This window comes from Pimephales promelas, chromosome 4 (assembly GCF_988280905.1).
Source record: "Pimephales promelas chromosome 4, fPimPro1.hap1.1, whole genome shotgun sequence".
NCBI classification, from domain to species: domain Eukaryota; kingdom Metazoa; phylum Chordata; class Actinopteri; order Cypriniformes; family Leuciscidae; genus Pimephales; species Pimephales promelas.
In genome coordinates, this window is record NC_142772.1 from 43,318,425 (window position 1) to 43,329,281 (window position 10,857).

Genomic DNA, 10,857 nt, shown 5'->3' on the forward strand with positions numbered 1-10,857 from the left:
AATAGCTTATTAATAACAATAATAATAAAATATTGTGCAAGACTATGCTATTTATGCCAATCTTGTTTTAAAAATTTTTCTCTTTTTTATTTTTATTTGATTATTATTGTCATTATTATTCTTTTTCAGAAGTTGCAGCACTTAGCATACAGAGTCACGTAAAAAAAAAAACGAAGTAGGCCTATATTAAAAATAATCCCGGAATTAAAAACGTGTTCATCATAGAAGAGACTTAATGTAGGCCTATTTATATGCATTTAAGGTGTTTTATTTAAAATATAAATCAGTCACGCCTCGTAGGCTACATCACGTCACGTTCATATTCTGTGTGTGTTTCTGCTTACGAATCATTATATAGCCTACAACAAATAAATTACACTTCGTTTGGCCAGATCTCCATTCTTTTGATGAGAAAACCAAAAAGTTAAAGTTGCATAACCTTGCAGATACTGACCAAGAGTAAAATGTCACTATGGGCGACCTCCCCTCCTCACATTCCCTCCCTTTCCTCCCCTCTCGGAAGGGACCTGCCCCCTACATTCCTTACAAATAGTCCCTTCCCCCACCGATCTGGCTCAAACAAGAGAATCATCCCTTCCTTCTGCCTTCTGGAAGAGCTCCTTCATTATAAATAAAAATCTAAATATACGGTTGCACATCTACCAGCTCTTTAGTTGCATTATAGAGAAGTGGAAGCATTGGTGCTTTGCAAATAGCCTCGCATCAAACAGATAAAATTCCCACAACATTGATTAATAGGCTATATTTATTTAGATCTAAGTTTAAAAAAACACAAATTGCTTTAAGACTAAATTTACAACAAATAGCTTAAATAGCTAAAGATAGGAAAAATATTAAACAATAAACACGAACTTTTTGCATTAAAATTAAAAGTTGCAATAATGCAATCTTAAAGAATAAAAATGCAGAATAAAATGGACCTCCGGAAAAATAAATAAATAATTATAGTTCTGAAAGGAAAAAGACAATTCAACACGTTGCTGTACACAAAACACACGGAGGATGCATAATCTATATAAAAAAAACTGAAAACACTTTAAAAGAGCACATTATTGATAATATTGGCTGCGTTGTGAAGCCTATGCCTCGTGCGCTCGAGACATTTACAAATCGACAAAAACATACAAAAGGGCTTTTAGTTTATTATTTACGTCCTCTCGTTTTATCCACGGCTTTTCTACACCTCACTGCTAGAGGCCTCACACAGAAATTCCCGAAATATGCAAAAGGTTGAGGAACTCACTTCAAAGCATTGCTGGAGTGTTACTTAATCGAACACGTGCTTTTCAATGCAAACGAAGACGACCTCAGTCGTACAAAATGTTCTTTCGGGGGAGGCGTGGTCTGTAGGCATTTTCAAATAAGTGGAAAAACCTGGTGTCACCGATATACACCATATAGGTCAAATACTGCAGTTCACACGCCTTTTTCAAGCTCTAAAACAAGAGAATTAAACGAATCTCGTACACACATCTGGGCCTATACATCTAGGTGGTCCAGTTGAAATAGCCTCGAACGCCTATATGGCCTACCGCTCGCCTAGCAGGCTCTAGTGGGTGAGTAGGCGAAAGCCGAATGCAATGACAATACTATTGCACTGCTTGAGTAGATGGTTCAGTAGTGCAACATCGTCAAAGCAACAGACCTTAGCACAGCCGAAACGCATGGGCCACATTAGAACAGGCCTTGGATAGGCTACAACAGTTACAGTTGCAGTTAGTCAAGTGAATTTATAAAAACGAGTTATAGGTTGCATAAAAGTAATGCATGCTTGGACTTAGTAAACGTTTGCTTTAATGGGCAACTAAACGTATTTCCCTTCGTTTCATTTTACTGGAGCTCGTGCAGCATTTGGTAGCCTAGAGCCGCAACGCCATTTTCACGTCACAATCCTTTATAGAATCAATTCATTACACCTGTTATATCATTCATGAAATTTAGACGAACTGAGGGTGGGAGAACTTGAAAGCTTAGGGGAGGGGTGGAGGTTACTTTTCTTTCATTCCTCTTTTTTTTTTCTTTTTTTTTGTCAGCCAATGCCCTTTTAATATTGCACTGCTCATCTGACTGCACAGTAGTACAACAGAAAAAGGGCCCTGGTCAACAAACAGTAAAGAAACTGAACACAGGGTTGTTATAAATAATGATGTGTGCTTTAAACTGCATTTATCAAAATGACACATGCCCCACACAGAGCGAGTCCACGAAATGACTGGGATATTTCAACAATTAAAGCAATTCATATTTCCTATACACTTAAGTCTAAGAAAAATAAAGAGCACTGGAGGGCAAAAATTATTGTAATAAATTTAAAAAAAAAAATCTTCAAACCTCCCAAATGAGGCTGAGGAAAACAACACACGTGTAGGCTAATTAAAGAAACCAAGCAGAACGTGCAGCACAATCTCCGAATTAGCTAATTTACATTTAACAGCAATAGTTTCCACATATTTGTCATACAATTTCAACAGCAAATAACGATGAACACACTGCTTTGGAGTGAGATATGAAGGAAGAGGAGGAAAATATAGGGCAAAGAGCACATTCCGCGATACAGTACGAGGAACCTTCGTATAATTCGTATTATTCTTGTCCCCTTTGCCAAAGTGGAAATTTGAAACCCCCCTGGTTAGGGGACAAGGTGAGGGGGCGGGAGCTCCTTAAGGTTGTTATTTTCAATGCATACATTAACAGTCCTTTTGGACACTTGGAGGGAGAAAAAAAAACAGGGAAAAATGTTACATTTAGCCTATATTTGGCTGAGGATGATACGCCCTATACAAATTATACTTTAATAAACACACATTTATACACAACCTCGTTGCAAGCTTCCAGCACGATTTTACGCATTAATTACATGATTTACAGAAATTATTACACGGGATATTTTTAACGCACGCAAAAAGCTTTGATTTCAATGTATTCAGGAATGTATATGCCACTATACATAAACACAAAATATGAGTAGCCTATTGAGGGGAGAAAAAAAGGCAAAAAAAAATGTAGCCTACATTTTCAGTTTATGTCGACTTCAAAACCTTAAGCTGCAATTTTTCCAAAAGTGGCACATCGCAGAATATTTTATTCCCAATCAGCTATTATTTTACAGTTGTTGATCTGTGTAGGAAAACACGTGGAAAATACAGACCAGAGCCTTATGCAAGTTAATCAGTGGCTTCTTGGGAATATGGTGAAGTTGCATGAATTCCTCGGACTAAATACCCAAGCAGTCGGCTGCAACAGATCAACACTGATGGCAATAGAAAAGAAATATAGGAGATTGTTTCCTCTGCTCTGACTGACTGACAGGCTGACAGACAAACAAGACTTCTCAAACGCGATGCCCTCTTGATATCCTCACCATGCAGCGCGCGCGCGCTCTCTCCACATTTCTAACTACAGCCATGTTCGGGGGCTTCTCTCTCTGGCACCCCATTCGTCGTTCTCCCCACCCAAGCCGACTCAACGTTGTCGTTTTTGCCCCTGAGCTCCCGCCATTTCAAGCAAATCACCCGGATGCTACTCACAAACAGAAAGAGGACCCACTAAATTTCATGAATGGTACCTGGCCAAGGGAGGCACAATCCTTGAAAGCAGAAGACACCGACAAAAAAAGAGAAAAAGTTGGACCGAAGGGTTGCAGGGCAAGACGCGCGAATTTCTTCAAATATCTTCGCATTCCTCCTGCTTAACATAGTGCCATCTTGTCGCGCTCGCGCATTCTTTCCCCTCATGGTCTAAAAAAAAATCAAAACCGTAATTTATCCATGGCAAGCCAATGGCCCTCTTTGCTCAAGACTCCATCTTTGACTAGTTGACATTCAGCTCTTGCTGAAGCAAATTCCTCATTTGCATGGGTCTTTGCGATTGGCCCGTTTCTGCGCTAGTCTTTGCCGCTTGTAGAACCATTGGTTGAAGTCAAAGGCATTTAACTGTCTTGTGAGAGCAGCGATTGGCTCATCCGAGTGAAGCGTCACCGTATAGTTTTAGTTTAACAATGAACACTCAAATTCTGCTCCCCATTCACAAATTTCTTCTTATGCTAGATTGAAAAACTACATGGGTTGTGGTTATAAAGTAGGAGATTGCATGAAAAGGGTTCAACAAAAACAATGTAACATCTTAGAAACGTTTGTTATTAACTGTAGGCTACTTTAAATAGCCTAACCTAACTAATCAAATATCCTAAACGAATACGAATGGAACTATAGTCATCGTTTAGAACTAATCCTATTACTGCAAAAAAAATATTGCTGGTTTAACTTTAAAAAAAAATAAGTAACCCGGTTGCCTTAATTTTAAGTTCATTGAAATGGAAAAATTGAGTTAATACAATGGAGATTGATTTAATCATCAGAAACTCAAAATATTATGTTATCTGAACTACATAAATTATCTAAGTTGATTTGACAAAAGAAAAAGTTGTGATTACAAGTCATGAGAATATTTTTTTACAGTGATAGGCTAAGAATAATAAATATCATATTGTGTTGAAACTGAAATGCTGGGGGGGGGGGGGCAACAAAAAATAGACATTTCAGTTTATTTAACAGGGCCTTATGACTGGTGTCACAGACAGGGCTTGGTTCAATTTTCATTTAGGAAATTTAAGCAGCTTTTATAAACATGCCTTGCATCTTGACATGTTTTTGTTGTTTTTTAGATATGTCAGTGCAAGTTGCTTTCAGTTAAAACACTTCAAACATGCATTTTAAATTTGAAACCGGGGATAGAAGTCTTAAATGACAGAAATCCCGTTAGCATTCCTTAAGGATTTTTATGACTTGAATGCAAGGAAAAGTCATAAAACACGTTTCAGTTGTCTATAGAGTTCTTCTGTTTTGCCAGTCAAACTAAATATTTCAAAATATCTCTATAGCCTATGTACGATTGGCCTATATATAGCAATAAGTCAAAGGAAACTCATATTTTTCTTTGGTGAGCTTAAAGCTTTGTAAGAAATTGACGGACCTGCTGATTTTTGTATGAGACGACAGCTTAGAGAAGCAACTGTGGAATGCACTGAGAAAGCTATATGTCTCTGGGATAGATATGGTGACCAGAGGAGAAGAGAGAGAGATGGGGGGGCACAGTCGAGGCCCTTTGGTTGACGCCTAGAGGAGGGCAGCGGCCTGTAAAATCCGGCATTCCTGGCCAATGGAGCTTAAATAATGGCATTGTCCGGCGGAAAAGAACCGCCTCTCTCTGTCTTACTCTCCCCGTTTACTGTGCGGACCTGATTGTGTAGCTAATCGGCAGAGAGCGTTTGATCCAAAGCAGAGCGTGAATTCAGTATGCAGCGGACGTATCAAGAGGGACACCCTCCTCTCCCTTTCTATAACACACACACACACACACACACACACACACACACACACACACACACACACACACACACACACACACACACGAAAGGCCTAGCTCTATAGGCTATATCAGCTAAACCTTGTTAGTGCGCTGTACCTACGTGTGTTTGTTTAGAGTAGGGAGCAAATCGCAAGCAGAAGTTTGATGCACCTTTATTAAAATACGAATGTAATCTGTTTTAAATAAATATAAAAATAATTCTAGAATGTTTTGAATTGCTAGTAGAATTACTTTAGTTTGACTAAAGGAACGTTCGTTGTATATTTACTGGGTATAAATTATGGCATGTCGTGATTTGGCTGAACGCATTAGCAAAATAGCAAGCACAAATTTGCATACACTTCACAATCGTCAACGAACCATTAACCCGCCTCTACTTGCTAACATGCAGCGGTTAATATATAGCCTGTGTTCTTGTTTTGTTCGATTTGCACGTGCTGTCCTTTGTGTCCATGTGATCTCGAGGCGGAACACAGAATGCCACGCGCTCGAACTTTAAAAACACAGAACGCGCGCGCGTGCACAAGCAAGAGTTTAAATTAGTAACCTTACTATTTCTGTGGATTTTAATTCATAAGTATTTATGCACCTTTAAATTAACAAGAACAAAATAATCTATGTAAAGAAAATACTAGACCAATAGACTATTTATAAACTGGCTATAGTTTTTTTGTTATTAAATCCAATCTAAATTCTAATCAAATCATTTGATGTTGCTTAGCCTACATATTTTAATATATTTAAAACGTTTTGTTTTTAAAACTGCAGTTCATTCTGTGTATATTACTAGATGAATAAAACATTCTTATTTATCCAACCCATGTCACATCGTTTAGAGAGGAAAAGAGAAAAATATAGATAGCCTAAACCCCACCTCTTTAGTGATCACATGATGCTTCCCAAACCCTGCTGGACACGCCTACGTCCCAGCAAAAGGTGTACACTCTCACGTGTGTTTGATAAACGGTTATTTGCGCGTGTAATTTTCTGTTCATTCACAGGACTTCATTATGAGTGTTTTTTAATCTAAACGTCTGTCATTCCAAGATATTTTATTACGCACAGATATTGCCAAATTATTTTTAAAGGCTACACACAATTACTTCACTTCTCTCATATAAGCCTAAAACTAATTACATGTACAGTTCTTTTCATTCAAACATTTATCTTGGGTTTCACCACACTCATAACTAATTTCTCACACGAAGAACACAGCAGTTTTCTACATGTGAAATTGTAAGTTCAAACAAACATATTAAAAGCTAAAACTAAATATTTCAGATCAAATAAAATGTTTGTAATAAAATAATGAAAGGTTTTTATAGATCTTTCTGGGTGTGTGTCTTTGTGGAACAACAGTTTTGCTGTCAATACAGAAAACAACAAACTGCATTAACTTGTGTTTTGTGACAAATCTTATGTTGTATTTTATAGAGGAATTTGTTACTGATTGCATTAAATATAAATATGTTACCAAACTAAATCTCATTGGAATCAATATGTAAAAATAGATAAAACAGCTTTACAGTTCAGCATAAAAAAAAAAATCTTTTGTGTTCTGAAATGTGTCAAACCACATTTATATATTTACCTTATAAATAATGAATAATAATCTTGAAAAAAGGGAAATCTTACACTTTATTTTGATTTTGTTACATTGCAATTACTCTAAGTACTGAAAATTAATTATCTACATAGGTTAGGGTTTGGTTTACTTAAATCACTTTAAAAGAAGGTGTTACCAAAAGATAAAATGGGTTGCTGAATCACATTTTAATGTACAAAAACATTGAATGATACCATATACTGTAATAAAAAATATTTTAATGATTTGTAATCACAACATTTTTTTTTCTTTTGTCTTATCAACTTAAATAATTTATATAGTTCAGATAACATAATATTTTGAGTTTCTGATGAATAAATCAATCTTCTTTATTGTATGAACTCAATTTTTCCATTTCGATGAACTTAAAATTTTAAGGTAGCCAAGTTAAACCAACAATATTTTCTATTAACATTTGTGCAGGCTATAGCAGCAAATATAAAACACACATTCACATTCAACAATACATTCCCAAATGTATTGATAAGGTTATTTTTTATTGAAAGCCAGCAAATGTATACCTAGCAAATCAGCTTTTCAGACGCATTTATACATTTCAGAATTTTTTTTTTTTTTTGCCTTTATTTCCACCCCCTCTCTCTGACTCAGGCAGGCTCCATTTATAAATTACAGAAAAGTCTCAGAGCTGATTTGCTTATTTTTTTCAATGCATTCCTCTTTGTTAATAATATTAGATCTAATCAAGAGACAGGTTTAGTAGTTTCTGTTTTTGATGAAAGCTATGACTCAAACACATTCACTTCATTTCACTGGTTGTTCAGCATTGATCTTCTCTCTCTCTCTCTCTCTCTCTCTCTCTCTCTCTCTCTCTCTCTCTCTCTCTCTCTCTCTCTCTCTCTCTTTCCTCTTTGATTCATACATTTCCTTCCGTTTGTTAATGTAGCATGTGTGTGCTCTCTCTTCCATCCCCTCTCTCTCTCTCTCTCTCTCTCTCTCTCTCTCTCTCTCTCTCTTTCTCTCTTTCTCTCAATTGACTGGGGGCCGGTTCGTATTGATGGGTATTGATGACCATGAGGAGAAGGAGCTGTGAGGTTGTGTTCCTCTGTTTTGCCCTCTGCCTTTATTTCCACCCCCTCTCTCTCTCTGACTCTTCAGGCAGGCTCCATGCGGCACCCCCACTCCCTCCCCCAGCCCCAGTCCCAGCCCCGTCCCGTCCCGTCCCAGCCCCCCAATTCCTGCTACAATCTCTCCTAATTGCATGCATGACATTCCAGCTGGGTGGGTGGCATAGAGGCTTCTGTACACTGTAAAGTGTTATAGCAGGAACTGGAGAGCTTTTTAGAGTTGAGTGACGTTCAAACACAAACACATTAACGCAGGAGCATGTCATGTAATTTCACTATATCTCTGTAAACTCTCCTGCATAACTTTCTTTAAATATTTTATATATTTGAATATAATCAATACAATTAAAAAACATTCGTTCAATGTCTTGATATTTTCTGAATTACTTACCGCCTTGTTTTAATGTTGTTTTTTATTATTTGTTACTGTTAACTTGTATATTTTGTTCTTGTCATTACTTGGTTTGTGTATGATATTTTATGTAAACACAATCAAAGTTTTACATTGAATAAGTATTGATGCATGAAAAAGGGCTTTAATCATCTTATTCTAGAATTTAAAAGGATTAATTGATTTTGTTCTTATTTATTTTTACATATTTATTTTTTATTATTTTTACTATTTATGCAATGCATGATTTCTTAATCCGCATTGAAAAGTAGTCCATGTTATTGTTAATAAAATAATTTAACTAAGGATTGCATTGTCAGAGAAAAAAAACGTTATCCGTTTTATTGGTGATTATTGTTAACTAACCATGCAATGTGCTTTACATTTGTTACAGTATTTATTCATCTTTATTAGTTAATATAAATATATCTGTTCATTGTTAGATCTTGTAGGTCGGGTCCATTAAATAATAATCTAAGATAACTTGATGTATTCTAAACATTAAACTAAGATGAACAAATCCTTTAGAAATATTTTTCATTGTGTAACACAACATTGTGAAGAGTTAGTTTCATTGTTGTCCACTGTAAAAAATTATACAATCAACAAGTTATGACAACTTCCATTGCTCCAACTCAACAAAATCAAGTCGATTTAATGTAATTTGAGTTGAATTTACTTAATAATCCAGGTTGATTGTAATTCATTTAATTTCAGAGCGCCTCATAGTTTTAAAACTAATAATTGAATTTAATCATAATTTACTATGACATCTTTCCCCATCTACCTCTGTTTTTTGCTGTCAAAAAATGAACCGAAGCATCATGACTGTTCAACACACACGGATGTGTGCTCTCGCAGGACACTCAATCTCTCTAAGGTGCAGGAAATGCTTCCTTCAATGGAAATGTAAATAATAAGAAATCCAGCATTATTGCCAGATGTGCAGGCCCGGGCATCATCAACCTTTCCTCTCTTCAGACTAGTCAATAACCCCTCTTATATGGTTTCCCCCTCTCGTTCTCTGTCTTGCTCGCTCTCCCCTTCTCAAAAAGGAAACCGGTGGACCCCCGGGTGACCTCTGCCCCACAGAGGTCAGCATCCACAGAATTCCCAGATGTCAGAGTTCAGAGCCACTGCTCGGGGTCTCAGGTTTCGTGCATATCCGTGTGGCGCCAGGCCACTGCTCTCTACACACCACCCAGATCCCTCGACATACCTGCTATTCAGCCTGCAGCCTCGGTATCTGCAGGGCCAACAAAAGACGTCACAGAAGAACTGACTGATCATTGTTGGATCAATAAATGTATGATGTTTGCTGCTTGCTGGTTTGTTCGCGGTGTTTCCTTTGTTGCGTTTTTAGTCATTTGCGGCTCTTATGCAAGAGCAATATGTTTGCTTTGATTATAAAGCATTTCCATTTGCTTTTGAGTATAACTATCAATTTGAGGGAATTTGACTTTAATTGACTAACTTAACTAGTTTTTATTTAATATAATCTATTCAATCGAGTAAATTTTGCACCTTGATCTGTCCAAACACAGTCTGTGTATGTTTCTATAATTCATTTGACATGATCTAGTCAGTTCACATTTATTTGTGTATAGCTCTTTTCACAACACGTCATCTCAGCAGCTTTATAAAATGCATGAGTCCACATTACATCTATATTCAGAGGTTACTGTCTAAGTTATGTATTTCAGAAATGTTCAAATCACACAGTTAGCTAAAAATGTATTCATTTAAATAGTGTAATAAGGCAGAAACAGTGAGCTCATTGAAGTAATGAATGCAGAGTTTAAGGAAGGATATTTGACAGGAAGTGTCAAAACTGTCTGTCAGACAATTAACATTTAACAATTTCTATATGTCACAATCATTTGTTAACAAGCATGCAAATGTGTGACATATAGAAAATAGTTGAGTGTTGATTGTCTGGCAGGCAGTTTTGTCACTTCCGGTCAAATATCCTTTTTTAACACCAAACACCCACCCCAGTCATCTATATATGGGCAACACATTTTTAGCCATGTTTACAAGTAGCCTAATCGAAACTGTCTTAGAAATGAAATAAATATTAAAAAATTAAATTACATTATAACGTAGGCTATAACCTCGAAAGGCAAAAATTCGTTTGGATTGTTTGTAAAAAAAAAAAAAACCGTTTTCAATTTAATGTTAATTTCCTTTTTTACATAGGCTAGAAGTTGAGGTTCACCAGAAGATCCTTACATTTGTTAACTTCCGTTATGGGTTTTATGAACGTCGACGTTATGAAGTTATTTCTTTCTCTTTTAACAATTAAATTTATGAATGACCCCTATACTGAGACATAAAACTGGCGTTTCATTCATCTAAAACTATTGGAGCTCATCTTTAAAAGCGAT